The following is a 17012-nucleotide window of genomic DNA, read 5'->3' on the forward strand; positions in this document are numbered from 1 at the left end:
TTTTTAAAAAAGTTAAGCACTACATGTGATCTTAAGTGTTTTCCTTATTATTATTATTATTGTTGTTGTTGTTTTATTTTTGAGACAAAGTCTTACTTTGTAGCCCTGGCTAGCCAGGAACTCTCTATGTAGACCAGACTGGCTTTGAACTCACAGAGATCCACCTGCCTCTGAATCTTAAGTGCTAGGATAAAAGATCTGCACCATCACTTACAGCTTCCATATATAGATGGGGGAAAAAAAAGCTCATCATCATCAATAAGAGTGAAAAGAGATTTTTAAAAAAATCTCGAGGTGCAGGTGGACTGAAGACATACATAGACCCACCTGCCACCATGCCCTGAGACCATGAGACGAGGAAGACACCCAGAGGCCACTGCAATGCGCAAGTATGTGGTAGACAAAGAGAAGTGGAACAGTTTGAGCATTGTGAAGAGAGATGGAATTGGAGGCGTGAGGATGTAGAGGAACAGCCTCATGTGAGTAGGCTGCCCCGCCACCTGAGGCCACGGTGAAGTCCTAGCCTGTGCTGCTGCGGAGAGCCAAGTCATGGATGCCCATGGCTATGCAGCAACAGAGGTCTGTGTTGATGTCCATGGCTCATGTACTACTAAAGACCACGCAGATGTCCCTGGTCTGGTTTGCTGCCTGAGACCAAGTAGGTATCTAAGGGCTATGCAGAGCTGAACCAGGCCTGTCAATGGTTGTGTCACTGTGGAGAGCTGGCCCCACCACTCATTGGCGGCAGCATTTGAGAGAGGAGGTCCTGTTCCTTACCTGGACAGCACAGTAGAGCTAGCCCTGGTGGCAGGGGCACAGGTGAGCCCATTCTGAGGGCATGAGTGAGGGGGAGCTGACTTTGCCCTGTGCCAGCTGCAGCACGGGGTGTGCTAGGCAAAGCAGTGCTGGTTGGCTGACCAATTCAGTTACCATTCATGCCGAGATCCATGGCTTCGATTGGGCCCATCCAACACCTACTCTGTCTATGAACTGCTGGCGTGTGTCAAAGTATAGGGCCTGCCAGTCCTGCAGATCCTAAGCTACAGGATCTCCAAGACACAGGGCAACAACAGGGTATTTCAGAGGAGTCTCCAGTATCGATAGGTTAGCAAAAGCCAGAGGCCTTGAGCCAGACCGAACATTTGCAAGTAAAGACGTGTGGACGAAGGATACTGTGGGCCACAAGGAGTGTTTTCTAGGTTTCATTTTGTTTTACTTTTTTAATTTTTATTTTCTTTTGTGGGGACCTCCCCAAATAACAAGGGCAGAGGGAGGATACGGAGGGACAGGGAGATGTGTAGAATTGGGAATTGATATAAAGGTAAAATAAGCAAAAACAATCAGAATCTCAAGTGTCCCTAACTGAATTTTAGCTTTGGCTATCGGTAAACATACGATGTTGCATAAAATGTACATAAGATAAACATTTTATTTCACACATATTTCCGTCGCGCGTTCCCTCCCTCAGCTTCTTGGCTTTTCTCCGCCTCCCAATCCACAAGTTTTATGCTCTCTTCTCTTTTTTCTTAAAGAAACAACAACAACAAAAACCAAAAGAATAAATGAAAAAGCCAGTAAGTCATAAACGCCAAAGCAGGATGAAACAGAAAGCCCACAACATGGAGCTGGCTTTGTGCTGGCTGTGTCTTTAAAACACTGAGCAGTAAAAATTAAAATGGAAGGAGAACTGGGTTTCACTAGTCTATACTTCCTAGGCATTGTCTAGACAATGATAAGCTCTTAAAATGTGAGCCTTCCCACCAGCTGGTAAGTAGCTGTTCTTACACTTCCTCTCTTGATACGAAGCTGGGGTATTTTTTTGTTTTTGTTTTTGTTTTTTGTTTGTTTCTAGAAAAAGGTACCCAGGGCCAAGTCATTAAATTGCAAATAACAACAGTAGTAGTAGTAGGGGGAGGAGGGGGAGGGAGAGGAAGAGGAGGAGCAGGGAGGAGGAAGATGGGGAGAAAAAGAAAGTCTTCATTTTGAAGGAAAAATTAAATATGTGAACAATTTTCTAGAGAAATTTGTAATATTTTGGGAGTTTTTCTCAGAGAAAATCCTTGTAATTTGGGATACTTTAGCCAAGACAGCTAGAGTAGAAAAGCAAGGATGTGACCAGGGCTAGTACAAGTGAGAACATGGGTTTTCCAGTCCCAGAGGCTTTTGCTCTTACATAAAAGTCCTCTGTGCCATGAACAGAAAGGGAGGAGAGACCTCCCGAGGCATTTCTCTTCTTTTTAAGAGTAATTATGATTTGACTGGTTGGGTGGAAATTATAGTTGAAAAGGTCCCCTGTAGGTGTACTGCATTTTGAAGAGACATGTATGCAGCACTGAAAAGCACGGATTTGAACTGCAACCTCGAGAGGTCTTAGCAATATGCCCTGAAATGATTGACACAAAGTCAGACACAGCAGTGCTCAAAAGTGAACTGCAAGGTGTCTGCTGTAGGATTACACAAGCCCGTCCCATGTTCCTATGCATCCTGTGAAGTTCAGCAGCTCCTTCTACTGTCCAATAAGGATGACGAGCACCACAGCTCAACCAAAGGATGCTAACGGGGGCAGGCAGAGCCACCTATCCAACGCCAGCTGGGCATCAAGGTGAAGAAGGATGGGCTGTTCCCAGCTGCTTCTTTCTCTTCCTTTCTCCATTCCTTTTCACACCTCTGTTCTATAAGGTAACTATGGCAATTAGTATTTCTTGGTCTGTGACAGCTGCAGTCAGTTTGTGGAGACAGCATCAAATATTCCTTCTCTTTGAAAGTGCATGTGGCCTCATTAGCCTGCAAGCATCCCTCTCCATCTCTTGCATTTGTACTGGCCTCACTGCCTTCATTTGGAGACTGCAGAAAAGTCAAGTTGGGGAAAGTTTAAGAAGCTTGGCAAATTCTGCTTTCACTGAAGGAAGATCACCATGGTTATATACGAGGTTCAGGTTAGAGCATCCATTATGGTGGAAGAATGGCCATAGGAGAAGCAGTGAGGTTCTAGACAGTTAAAAGGTTGTCCTGGCTTCTTTTAGTCCACCCTAGCTGTAGCCAGGCAAGAAATAGATCCTGCTGATATTACCTGGAGCAAAGCACAGCCCAACGAACCCTGTCCGAGCTCCTAACTCACAGACTGAAGGTTAAAATGGAGCCCCGTGATGCTAAATTTTGGAGCTGTCCCTATGCATTGAGAGATGGCTGAATGTGGGCGACTGCTGTGTGAGAGAGCTTACATATAGAACCAAGAGACGTAAGTTCTATTCCTGTATTGTGGCTCTTGGTCATCTCCCTCTCCAGCCCTAGTGGAAACTCAACCCTTTGGAGGATCCTGGGAATCCTGGAGCTCTGGGAATCCTGGCCCCAGCCTCTTGCTGCCTTCACAGAGTCGTCTTTTAGTGGTAATAACAAACCCAACCAGCATTTAGCCCTTGACCCAAGCTAGGGTCTGGTTGTAGCTAGTAGTTAGGATGCTGAATACTCATAGAATACAGAGAACACCAGAAAAGAGGAGCTTCCTGGTTTAAAATCAACTGTTTACTCAGGGTAGTTGTTTACTAGATTAGCAACCACATCCATTGAAACACAAAAGCCCTTAGGAACTTTAGCCCCTGGTAGACACTCTTTCCTTTAAACTTTTATTTATTTATTTTATATGTATGATGAGTACACGGTAGCTGTCTTTGGACACAACAGAAGAGGGCATTATAGATGGCTGTGAGCCCCTGGTATACACTCTTATGCAAAAGGTTTTATTCTACTTAGTGCCTTGCTTTTGGAAAGCTGGGAGGGAAACATTTAGAGGACAGAGATGTGGCCTTCTGGTTTGAGGTACTGAGCAGCAGAAGTGTTCGAAGCTCAAAGGTCCCTGCTCTGCCATGCTAGACGCTATCACCCTCCCATAGAGGCCATAGGCACTACAGGGTTTGCATCTGTGTGGGTGGTCCTAGGCACTAGCTGCTAAATTTAGAAGGGTAAGAAACTACAATTTCCCAAGTTTTCTTTCCTTTTCTTTTTTTAACTAAGGGCTTTGTTATAAGCCTAGAACCCAAATGAATCTCAACACAGACAGACTCGGTGTCCACACAAACACTGTTAAAAGGGCACACTTATTCATTCAAACCTTCATTTTCAGGGGAAAGCTTATTGAGACCCAAGAGGATTGCTCTGGTTGAAGCAGGTGCAAAAGGCCAAGAAGCTCTTATATTTGGCAGTCTGAAATGCAGTTTCTCATCCTTACCGAGGTTGTTGAATGTGAAAAACATTCTTAAAGCCTTCAGCTATCACCCAGAGTTTATAAATAGAAATGGGATCACATGGGAACAAAGGGTGGCTTGCCGCTTATTCTCATCATATTATATAATTGCAATTCTAAAACTGTCAGAAGCCACTTTAATCTCTAGCTTAGTGTCTCGTGCTGTGCACTCCTCCAGCTAACAATGCTCTCCGCAAGGCAGCTTTAGTCACTTGCCTTCATTACCCTGCCTTCTGTGATAAAGAAGAAATGCTTGCCCAATCACCCCGAGGTCATATGAAAACAACCACTTAACGGTCCTGAAAGGAAATGCTCACTGTGCTCACTGAGTTTACTCTTGCTCATATGGTCTACTTCCTGTTATAGGAAGGGATGTGGTGGGGTCATGATGGAATTTGCGAGTAGACATTCCTGGGTTCAAATCCTATTTTTCTTCCATTTATGAGCCAAATAACTTTGAACAAATTCTTTAATTCCTCTTCTTCACACCTCTGTCTGCCAGGAATGGTGGAAGAAGGAAATGAACATGCATGAAGATTACTGGCAGGACATGCACTCAGTAAGTCAAGTCTCACAGTTTCTTTTTAAACAATTAAGCTAAAACAATGAAACAGGCTTAAAGTACAGAATTTTATGACTCACTGTCAGAAAATACTAGTTTCTGATTTCAAAACTTCATGTAGCAAACGATCAATAAAGGACACAAGATCCCAGCATTGTCCTACCTTTGGAAGACAAATTCATATACAAAGCACGAAATGGACACCTAAGGCCAGGCTACCTACAGAGCACAGTGTATTTGGAAGCCCCGTAGGTGAGAATTAGAGGGCAGGGGCTACTTTACTAGAAAAGAAAAAAAGCTAGCATCTAACGTCTTGAAGAGTGACATTAAATTAAATATACTGATATAAATATACAAGCTTTGCATGTATGAACCCATACTCTTCACAACAAGTCTGTACGGTAGATTCTCTCATTTATGTAACAGATATCCCTCTGTCAGCATATTCTCTGGGAGTCTATACTCAGGTTAGCCCTAACCAAGAACCAGGCTACTTGGCCCCCTATCCCATTTCTCCTGTGGGTGCACTCGCATGCACGTTCTATGGCTCTCCTAGCAAATATCTCAGTTTCTTCTAGCACACATTCACCAGCTTTAATGGAGAGTCCTAACTTCTGGTGGCTTACCAAATTATTTCCTTTATAAAATGTTTAGAAATGGTTTAGCATTGCGGCACATTTCACATTCTACTACTCATAGGGTGAGGCAGGATGATTTCTGGGAGTTCAAGGTCAGCCTGGGTTACATGGTGAGAACTTATTTAAAAGATAAAAAAGGCATTTCTACAGGGGCATTAAATTGTCTGAATATTATACAATTTGGTTGTTTATAAAATATATCTTTCTATAATAGCTATATTAAAGCTTCAATAACGTTCTGGTAGTTCTTAACTAGTAGTATAAGGTTTTGTAGTTCATTCTTTATTCACTTACCTATCGACTTGTTTAATAAATACATTCATTTACATTGTGTTAAAGCCTTGTAGAAAAGACAGTAACAGTTGCGATGTGGGCCCCTGGCCTCTATGGCTTTAGAGGAAGACACGGTCTGTGCGTTCTTAAAGCCAAGAAAAGGAGTAGGAAGCTCTGCAGACGCTGTGGTGGGACTCTCCATAGACCTGGAGGAGGGGACAGCTTCCAACATGGAACAAAAGCATGTTTTCTAGATGACAATTCTGAAGGCACTGAAGGAGGAGGAATCAGAAGACATGGAAAAGCATGTTTCAGGAAAGAAGGATCCAGTGTGTGTGTGTGTGTGTGTGTGTGTGTGTGTGTGTGTGTGTGTGTGTAGAGGAGGGGAGTGGCAGGTGAGCAAAGGAAGAACCAGTGACGAAGTCAAGGCACAGAACTGGGAGGAGCAGGAGCTTCAGATGGACAGAAGGCCCTCTCTCCCATTCTTCCTCCCAGTAATATGTTAGATGCTGGGGTCCGACATGCACTCTGCTGTCCCCACTGACCCTAATAAACAGCAGGTTTGAGGGTCACTCATGGGCAGCAGTGACTGCCAGAGCTGTAGCAAAGTGAGGCAAGAAGGGCCCTGGGATGGGTTCTGCTCAGCTTCTAAGAGTGTCCTCAGATCACAAGACAAGCAGACATGGGAGCCAACACTGACAGCAGCAGCAGCAGGAACCAGCCAAAAATAGCAGCTAGAGACAGGAAAGGCACCCAGTCTTGCTCGAACAGATGGGTGAACAAGATGGGAAGCACAGGAAACGGAAAGTCTTGATGAGGAGGAGGAAGGCTGCAGACGCTCCGAGGAAACCGTGGTATACACAGGGTAAAACACACACACAGGCACAGGCACACACACAGGCACAGGCACAGGCACACACACAGGCACAGGCACAGGCACACGCACTTGGTGTGAATGAAACCCAAGCCAGAAGCATATCGCAATAGCCCTGGAAGACAGCATCAGGAAAAATAGAAAAGGAACGCGATGACTACATTTTACACTGCATTAGATCACAGGGTGTGGGTGTGTGAGGCACTTCGGCAGCTGTACTGGAGAATCAGCTAGAATATGAATGCTATAGCCCTAGCATTAGTGTACAAGAGGCCTGCCCCACACAGTATTGATGACTTTAATCAGTCAGCAATTCTTTGAGCCTGACTATAAGGTGGTAATACTATATAGTATGTCCTATGATTATTAGAGGATTGAATTATAGGAGATTCTTAATAAAGGACACAGTTTGACTTAATGAGTACTTTGTAAATGTTAACTTTTTGTTGTTTTATACTATGAGTGTAATCCTAGAAAGTTATCCCAGGGAATCATGGGTGCATATAAAAACAACTGAAGATATTAGTCAAACATCCAAGGACAGCATGTATACACACATGAACCCTATATGTTCTTTAAGAATATTCTGTTGAAGGACAAGTCACAGACATGTAACAGATGACTAATTGGAAAAGTAAGACTGCAGTGGTGAGAAACATGGTAGAATTATACATTGTTTCCTGAATTTTCTACAAGGAGATGGGGTTACATTTTTATAAGAAAATCAGATTATTATGTGAACAACATACTGGGGAAGACATTTTTTGAAAAGCAAAAGGGTTGGCTGGGGAGATGGCTCCGTTGGTGAAGTGTCTGCTGTTCAAGCATGAGGAGCCAGCTTTGGACCCCAGCACCAACTTGCGTAACATGATCCAGCCGTGGCGATACATGGACACAGACCTCTGGAGCTGGCTGGACAACCAGGCTAGCCAAACTCTGTGCGTGCGTGCGTGCGTGCGTGCGTGTGTGTGAATGCGAGCACATGCGCACATGTACAGGAGAGTGGCAGGTGAGCAAAGGAGTAACTATTAATTAAGTCAAGTCAAAGAACTAGAAGCAGCAGAGGCTTCTGATGGGTGGAAAGCCCTCCCTTCCATTCCTCCTTCCGGTAATGTGTTAGGAACTGGGGTTCAGTAAGAAACCCTGCCTCAAACAATAAGGCAGAGAGTGATTGAGGAGGACACCTGACCTAAACATCTGGCTTCTTACACACATGTACATGCAAACATACAACCGTGTATCAGTGAATTTTGTGCTAACCTGCTTTGTGCTTTGGGCGGGTCGCATGCACACACCAGCTCAGGAACTATCTGAATTTGAGAACAGAGCGGAAAGCACTCAGGCATGCACACACACATGCCAGTTAATTTTAAAATGCCTTGGCTACCTCAAAGGCAGGGGACTCCTAAACTTTCTCCTGCTACCCCAGGCCAAATTGGGGAAGTGGCCAGTGGCCACCCACTCACAACTCACATGGCTGGTAGGCTTTACCTCCTGCTGCTTCTGCGTCCCATCCTTCTATCCCGAGTCATAGTGACTCCATTCCTTCCCCTCTGCGTCCTACTCTCGAAACTCTCAGTCTCCCAGCCTGTGCCCAGCTGTTGGCCACTGTCATCTTTGATAGATCAAAAACCAATTGGGGACAAGAACCTTCAGCATCTGGACACACAGATTCCCAATTGAATCAAAGCTTTAGAACCAATCTCCAACCCAGCCTCCCCCAATAAATCTGATTACCACGGGAAAAAGAGATAATAATGGTTTAAAGACCAAAGTTGACTCCAAATCAAGCCAAACACCATTCTCTAAACAATTGTACACCCTAAACGGCACTGAATGATACGAAATATAAGGGGATAATTTGTGAGAAAATAAATACCAAGTAATTAAAATGTTTTGTCTACTATGAAACCTTAAACAGGGTTTGTGTAAGTCTTCCCGACCTACACTGTTAAAGACTGTGTAAAAGCTCTATAAGCACGTTGCACATCTCAGTACACTCTTAGCTCTACTGAAATTCAGCTGGCATAAAAGTGTTATGGACTGCTGGTCTTAAACATTGTATCTGGGAAAATGGTCTCTTCTAGAAAGGCATGTGTTTAAGAGTTTAAATGGCTCTGTTAGAGCTGTGGTTCTATCTTTTAGATCTTCATGTTGTGTTATAATCAGGCAACCTTAATAATCTTTTGTAGCTGCAATCTACTGCCTCTTTTACCACACCAGTGAGCCCAGATGATAGATACATTATTAATGACAGTTTTCCTATTTACCACATTTGTATGTGATCAGACCAATGGATGAAATCACCCAGCCCGCACCAGGGCCTTTCATTTGAGTTTTTCACGGTGCTACTTTCTGGCACCAGAAACAGGCACCCAACACAATGGCTGACCTAGACTGAAAGACCTCGGCTACGGCTGCTTTGTTGTTGTTTTGTTTCACTGTGTTAAGGATAACTGGCCATATGAGGATGAAATATGACACTTCTATCACCAAAGAAGTGACCCCCATAGAAGTCTGCACTGAATCCAAGCCGAGGATCAAGAAATGGAATAAGAAATACCTTGAGTTACAAATGGTAACGTGAGTCAAGAACCAGAGCACTGTGATATTTCTCTTGTTAATATAAATACTAACAGTTATGAAATTTTTGGGGGAAAATGAGAGGGAAAATTCTCTGAGTTATCCATGTCTCTACCACGTTGATTTCTAGGAACCCTATCTCTCAGTAATACCAATTCTATTATCTTTGAAAAATTGCTATTGGCCTTGGAAGATGTCAGACTGATTCCTGCTATACTAAGTACTTGCACAGCACACAAAACCTTTAAGAACATTAATTTATTCCTAAATCTTTCCTGAGTGCCAGATATAACACCTGATTTAGAGAATACTCAGAGAAATAAGGCCTATGACAGCTTCCAAATGAATTCAATGACACTGCCACATTTCATGTAGAAACAGCAGCTATGAACCAAGAAGGAAACCCACCACCTCCTAATGTTTCTGCAGGGTTGGGAAGGGGCTTGCATTTGCTTTAAGAGCTGAATGCTTTCAGATGTGACTAAAGATGTGATGTACTTCAATTGAGACCAGAAAGAACTGTAAAGTTTGTGGTCATGTGAATCATTTTGTTTAGAAAAGACAGGAGAGGAAAACAACAAAGATGTATAAGGCAGCATGCTTTACTTAAGAGAACACGAGAACTGTGTACCCGTAAGGCTAAAGAGAAGCTGGGGAAGGACTTATAATGAAACTGTCCAGAGAAAGATCATCAAAGGCTCCACAGGCCATTCCTAACCCTCAAGATGGGGCCGTGTAGAGTTCTGATGGGAAGTCAGAAACTATGATTCAGACATAGACAGTAAGCAAAATGGTGCATGGAATACTTTGGATGAATTTCTTAACTGAATGGATTTACTCTAACTAATGAGATTATTGCTCACTAAGAACAAAAACATTACACAGCATATCTTTCTATATTTTTTCTCATCTAGCATGCTAAACTCAGAAGGCAAATGCAACTCAATATAGTTACTTGTATTGTAATGCTTGCTTTGAAACTGTGAATTGGTTCCAGTGAGAATTATGTATCAAGCAACAGCTAAGATATATTGATTTTCACATTTCCCAATTCATAATGTCATTCTCAAGAAATGGCAGACAATCAAACTACATGTAGCTGAAACCAAGAATGCACAAAATGTATTCCTATACATTGTGTCAGTGTCCAGTTTACTGTGTGTTACGGTGATACCTATGGCCCCAGTATCAGAGTACACACAACTGTCGACCACTTCATAGTAACACATGAGTATTATTAAATACATTCATGTTGTCATCAGTTAAAATCATTAATATTGTGCTCTAATTCTATTTTCCAGAGAGGTTTTTAATGTATGATTCTGCACACCCATAATTTGGAGAAATGGATTAGCCACTTCTGAACCAACTCCTCTGAAGAGAACTGATTATCAGAAAATGTATGTATCCCTTACAACTGAGCTTACTTTTTTTCTGCAAAATTAACTATTTGTAGACAAATAAATGTCTATTTATTGTAGACATCGTTACAGCACTGAGCAAGACTGAATGAAGTTTCTGGTGCCTGATTTCCCAAGAGACCATTTACACCGTCTCTGAGTGGGTGGCAGAGCCTCTGCTAGGGATGTTAGGTCAAGGACACATCAAATCCTAGGGAGTTCAGTTGTGACAACTACCACTTCCAAAAGTAACTCAGGGAGGGCAGTTTAGTTCATCCTACACTTCCAGGTAACAGTCTATTGCTGAGAGAAGTCAGGCATGAAGTCAAGGCAGGAACATAACGGCAGGAACTGAAGCAGAAGCCACTGATGAGTGCTTCTTGCTGGTTAGTTACCCGTAGCTTACTTAACTGAGTTTCTTAAAGCATTCAGGACTAGCGGCCCATGGGTGGCATTGTCCACAGTGGTCTGGACCTTCCCACATCAATCAATACTCAAGACAATTCCCAGTAGGTTTGCCCACAGGCCAGTCTGGTTGGGGCATTTTCTCAGTTGAGGTTTCCTCTTCTCAAATTTCTCTAACTTATGACAAACTGGAAAACCAAACTAAACCAAACCAAACCAAACCAAACCACTAACAATAAAAAACAGTTGAATTAAGTTAAAGTTGAATTTTAGACAAAGAATACTTTTATTTTCTTCTTTTTTTTAGTGGAGCTGGGGACCGAACCCAGGGCCTTGTGCTTGATAGGCAAGAGCTTTACCACTGAGCTAAATCCCCAACCCCTAGACAAAGAATACTTTTTGGCATATTTCACATATTGCCTGATACTTATTCAAACAAATGAACAAATAAATTCATTGATTACTTCAAACTTAATTGGAGATTCTGTATCATCCAACAGTCTCTTAGGAGGATGCCCAGGAAGACACAGTCTCACATTCTTCTCTAGATATGGTATTTTTAAATGCTGTGATTATTTTGCTTTGAACCCAGGTAGAGTCTTTCTTAAGCATAGCACAGAGAAAGTATGGGTCCTTGAAGACACTGGGGAGCTTCTAAAGCAGTGGTTCTAAACTTTAACTGAATATCTATATGACCTAAGAATACAATTATTACCCATGGTCAGGGATCTCACCTTGTAGCTGCTGATTCCATTTTGCTGACTGTGCTGTTTTAATGACTCCAGATATTTTTAATGTACATCCATTACTAAGAATTCCTTCCGACTCGTTTACAACTAATAACTTTTGTAGATACTGGAATGAGTCAGAATTTCTCACATGTAGCTTACAATAAAATAAAAACAGTATCTTCAATAAAATGCTAGGTCTAGCATTTAAATATTTTCTAAATAACTACTTTTGAAATTTAAGTCTTAATTCTAGGCAAAAGTAGATCTGCTCATTTTCTTGAGAGAAAAACATGGTGTGCTTGTCTAATTTCCTTTTCAAAGGAGCTCTGGGTCCTGCATATGAGAGGTTTGGAGGTTTGACTGAGAATGTCACTGTGTTGGTTAGAATATGCTTGGCCCATGGGAAGTGGCACTATTAGGAGGTGTGCCTTGTTGGAATAAGTGTGTCAGCTGTGGGGGTGGGTTTAAGAGGCCTTCCTCCTAGGATGTCGACCTTGTAGGAAGACCAGAAATCTCAACTAACCTGACCCCTGAGATCTCTCAGACACTGAGCCACTAACCAGGCAGCACACAGCAGCTGATCTGAGGCCCCGGATACATACACAGCCGAGGACGGCCTGGTCTGGCCTCAGTGAGAGAAGATGCGCCTAACCCTCAAGGGACTCGAGGCCCCAGGGAGTGGGGAGGCCTGGTGGGAGTGGGGTTGTGGGGGCATCCTCTTGGGAGACAGGGGAGGAGGAATCCTATGAGGAACTGTGGGAGGGAGGAAAGTACTGGACTGTAAAAAAGAAAAAGAGGTGTGTGTGTGTGTGTGTGTGTGTGTGTGTGTGTGTGTGTGAGAGAGAGAGAGAGAGAGAGAGAGAGAGAGAGATCCCTCCTCCTGGCTGCTGCCTGCTAGAGAGAGTCTCCGGTTGCAGTTGGGTCAAGATGCAGAACTGTGAGCTCCTTCTCAAGCGCCATGTCTGCCTGGACACTGCCATGCTTCCTGCCATGATGGTAATGGCCTGCAACTCTGAAACTGTAAGCCAGCCCCAATTAAATGTCGTCCTTTGTAAGAGTTGCCTTTGTCATGGTGTCTCCTCACAGAAGAGGATGGAAACCCTGGGACAGAAGTTGGTATCAAGGACTGGGTTATTCCTGTGATAGGCCCGACTATGCTTTTGTTTGGAGGGGTGTATATTTTTGGACTTTGGAAAGCAGTGGAATGCTTTAAGTGGGGTTTAATGGGCCATCCTAGAAGAAGCATAGAAGACGGTGGTGCTGAGGGCGACTTAAACTGTGTGGGCCTGCTGGCTCTAGAGGTTTCAGAGAAGAATTTTACTATGTGACTTAGAGACATTTTTGTGATATTTTGGTAAAGGATGTGGTTGCTTTTGTCCATGTCTGTAGAGTCTGCTTGAGGCTAAGGTGAGATTCAGATTAATTGCTATGTTCTTTTTGAAGGGCCTTCAAGAGCAGAAGGCAATGAAGATGAAGAGGTCTGGGTGGTGACACAGGGTGACCTCAGCTGCTGTCTCAAAGGCATGTTCTGTAAAAGGACGAGTTAGGTTGCATGTGGCTTATTTAACGAGAGCAGGCCATTAGTATGAGTTCACTCAAAAAGGAGAACTAAGAAATATCAGAATTTAAACAGACTAGGAAGAACATTAAAGGTGAAAATGTGAGTAGACAATGTGAAAGGCAAGAATCATAGTCTAGTCTTGGGATTAGGGACGGGGGAAGGCAGAGGAGAAAGACAATGAAGCACAGACAGAACTCTGTGTAAACACAAAACAAGAGCTGATTAAAGTTCAAGGGAAACAGGCATTATATTAAAGAGAAAGGATGTTTGGGGAATTTAACCCTGTTATCTTTAGGTGATCCATATACTCAAGAAATTTAAAATCCTCTAGCTAAACTGTAACACCAGGGCCTAGAAATGGCTAATCATTATTTCTGCTTTTATAGACATTCAAAGAGTGTCCATGACCAGCTGTATTTCAGAAACCTCTCCGACAGAGAGCTGTTTATGTGAGTCAATCCACCAGTCTACTGAGTTACGCCTATAGCAGATTTAATGAGATATTTTGTGACATACCTGTAAGTAGGCTCAATAAAACAAGAATGGGGAACTCTATACATTGCTTAATATATGCTTAACATTATTACCATTATGTCTACTGGATTATGTTTTTGTTCCCCTGATCTTAGACTACTTCATGCTAATAACATGTTTTTCTGGTGCTATCTTTTTTTAAAATCACCACCACCAAAGTAATAGAAATGTCTCCAATCATTCCCCTAAACTACAGTTCCTGCTTCATTAATTTAACACCTTCATTAATTTAAGTTATAATTTTAATTAGGAAATGCCATCCCTTTTAGTATAAAGTGTGGGGAGTGCTTCCTTTGTTTGGAGGGGAGGGCTCTCCCTTCAGGCCAGGGTAGCTTCCAGGAAATGCTGGGTTTGTGGCCTGTGGAGCAGAGCATGGACTGCCACCTGCCCTTTCTGCCATGCTTCTGTGACACTTCTGACTGTAAAAATTTCTGTCTTGGACACCATGAGGCAAGAGGCTAAGAGGAGGAAGAAGAGAGTTCATCTTGTTAGGCACTTTCAAACTCTCGAGCAAGTTTCTTTGTATAGGAACTGAGCTCAGTTAGGAGAAACAGCTCTGAAGGTTCATTCCAGATCTGCCCTGCTGTTAATAGGCCTGGAGATCCTCTGAGGAGATCAGTGCTTTCATTCTTTCTGGGAGAAAGGCCTGTAGATTAATATAACTTCCTGGAAAAGTTAAACATTAAAAAATTAGATGCTAGGGGCACGTTGTTGTTATTGTTGTTTGTTTTTAAAATCACAGGTACTAAGGGAAAACAGGGAGACAGCACTACAACCTCTACGACATGACCTTTGGCCTTGGGCTGACTCTCATCTGCACGGAGTAGTTGAGAGATCTCACTTCCTTCTATGTCTGGCACACGTGTATTTCAGGGAATAAATACTACAGTGCAGTGGAGCTTTGAAAGGACACATGTATGTTAATTTTCCAGAAAGGCCATGGAAGGAAACAAATGTTATCAATGACATATTTAATCTAGCATGATTCAAACCTATAGGAATTGCTGGCTAGGCATTGTAAATACATCCAACTGTTTGACTTGAGCTCTCCTCAAAACTAGTGTCTATGCCTTCAGGCAGGGTGCACTGTGGGTACAATCTGGCATGTTTGTATCCTACAGAGTTGATGGAGATGAAGATAGATGATGAAGGAAGAAGGGCAAGCAGGGGAGATGATCATCTTACTTGTCCCTAAGGGTAGCATCTGGCCCATGTAACAGTTAAGGTGCAACAATCCATTTCGTGTGTGTGTGTGTGTGTGTGTGTGTGTGTGTGTGTGTGTGTGTGTGTGTATTAAATGAATTTATTGAGGCATTAAGAAGTTAAAAAGCAGATCTAAAATCCCACTTAGAAAGGCACAATGAAGACAGCATGCCATGCACTGCAGACAGCTTGGATAAGGCTCCTGCTGCCACCCCATGTCTCTGCAGTGGGACTACATCGATGAACTGAATCTTAGACCTTCCCTGACTCACTGGCAGAGAGATTATGAACAAAGGTCAAACAACTAATTTAATGTCATGCAACAAATATATGAATTAATTTGAAATTAGATTAAAATTACTAAGTAAGTCTTCTAAAAAGTTAAAAACCAGCTGTGGCCTCTAAGTTAATTTGTATCTCTTTATGCCCTAGGCTGCACTAAGTAGGAAAGTACTGGTGTTTCAGGAAAGCCTCGCTGCTCACTTTCTCCTCTAGGTCACCAACCTAACTCAGAGCCTGAAAATGGAGCCCTTAGAAGCTGACTGGTTAAAACAAAACTTTACTTCTACATTAAAAGCTTCAGTGAAGGCCCGGGCCAGCATTCTGAAGGCCACTGTCCAGCCAGTGTTTGGCTGCCCACTATATTCTACCCCTCCCCTCAGTCCTCATCACAGTCACAGCTCTTTATTTTAAATCTCCATCTTAGCAGAGACTCATACAGGGTGAGCACAGAGTTTAATTCTGGCCGTCAGGAGGAGAAAGAAGCCTGCTGGGGACTCCCAGGGCAGGGTCTTGGCTGCCACCATAGCATTTAAGTGTCTAATGAATGACTCTCTTACTGATGAGATATTAGTTACTTACTATCCCACTGTACCACAAAAATCCACTCTAGGACAATTTTAAAACATTCCCCATACAGATAAAATGTTCATAATTCCAAATTCTAGAATATGGAGTAGACAAGGTTCAGGCTGGCTATACTTCCAGAGGAAGTTATGAGTCTTCTTTTACATTTTTCTTCATTTACCTGGTACCACGGTCACTGTGGCATGACTAAAGCTATGCTAACGAATTAACAGATGCTAAAAAATTAAATTCTGTTAATACAATCGTGTTTAAGCTACCCAAAGTGCAACAAGAGGACCCTCAACTCCTGGGATGAGCACCCCTGACAGCTGCCCCACGCTCTTGGTGTCAGTGACCTAGTCATCCATGCTGTTTAGTGCAGACACTTGGACAGACACTTGGATTTCATACGATTTGTAGAGGACCCTGAACCATGGACATGCTTAGATCTTTGGAGATTGGTATGTAATCATCACAAAGCTAGACAACATACCTTGCAATACATTAGGAGTTTAAAAATTGATATTGGCTGATATATCAGTTTTATAATCTTCTTGTGATTATGTTCTCTCTCCTTTAATCTTAGCAAAAAACTCTTAGGAACAGGTGACAATTACAGTAAACCATGACTAAACAAGCACAACTCACTTAACAGTCAATAGAAACCTAGAAAGGTTTCTAGAACTAAAAACCAGTGATCAGTATGTAAAATAAGGCAAAATCAACTTAATTAAAATTAACTGAAGTAAACCTTCTCTTCTAGGCATTTAGGGAAAGAAGAAGGAAACTTTTCTTTTCTGATACAGGGTCACCCAGAGTCGTTTAAGCTGTAGCCCAGACTGGCCTGGACTTTATTATCTGCTTCTGCGGGGAAGCAGGCATCAGCACACCCGGCTACCACGGCACCGTGGTGGGCATTACTCATCATGAACACGTCACTGCTTTCACGTCCCAGGAAAGAAGCATAATGAAGCCCTTTGCTGTGACGTTTCTCTTAGGAATAGTGTCTAGGAACTTCAACGCCCCTAAAGTCATGCCTTTTATAACTTGAACTCTTTAAAGATTTAGCTCAATTCTGCCTCCCCTTTTTGCCAATCAAAAGCATTAAAATAAATCTACGCACCACAGCCTAGCGGCCTGTCAACACAGGAAGGCTTTGATG

At 42.7% G+C, this 17012-nt stretch overlaps 1 protein-coding gene across 18 annotated transcripts in view; it reads right to left on the bottom strand.

Annotated features, from left to right (window-relative positions):
- The window catches only part of Tbc1d5 (TBC1 domain family, member 5), a 516940-nt gene that overhangs the window by 38940 nt on the left and 460988 nt on the right, over positions 1-17012 (bottom strand). The window lies entirely within an intron of this gene.

Source organism: Rattus norvegicus, chromosome 9 (genome assembly GCF_036323735.1).
Source record: "Rattus norvegicus strain BN/NHsdMcwi chromosome 9, GRCr8, whole genome shotgun sequence".
Classification (NCBI taxonomy): Eukaryota; Metazoa; Chordata; class Mammalia; order Rodentia; family Muridae; genus Rattus; species Rattus norvegicus.